We start from the raw sequence: 389 nt of genomic DNA, 5'->3' as shown, positions 1-389 counted from the left end.
TTCGGCCCATGCGATAGCCTTATCGGAGCTTTTAATAGCTTCAGCAGCTTTTATAGGATTTCTCATCTGTGCTTCGCCTTGCTCATCATCACCAGATTCCGCAGTATCGTCGTCTTCGATTGTATTCTACTTTTCGATATCATTATCAGTGTAGGTTTCCTAAAACAATCAAACTAAATGAACAGGTGAATGTCAAGAGGGTCAATAAAAATTACCTCCGGTATTACAACTTGCAGCAGATCCTGTATTTCATGACATCATCGTCTTAATCCTCGCTTTCATTTGGCTCTGTAGCATTGAAGCATTCTAGTAAAGGCTTCCAACATTTCGCTACTACACTTGCCTGCAGCTGATTCCAAGCAAGCATTAAAAATTATACAGCATCTTTC

The sequence above is a fragment of the Rhagoletis zephyria genome, unplaced genomic scaffold, assembly GCF_001687245.7.
Source record: "Rhagoletis zephyria isolate East Lansing unplaced genomic scaffold, Rhagoletis_zephyria_1.1 Rzeph_scaffold_15914, whole genome shotgun sequence".
In the NCBI taxonomy this organism is placed as follows: Eukaryota; Metazoa; Arthropoda; class Insecta; order Diptera; family Tephritidae; genus Rhagoletis; species Rhagoletis zephyria.
Note: the sequence above shows the minus strand (reverse complement) of the source record.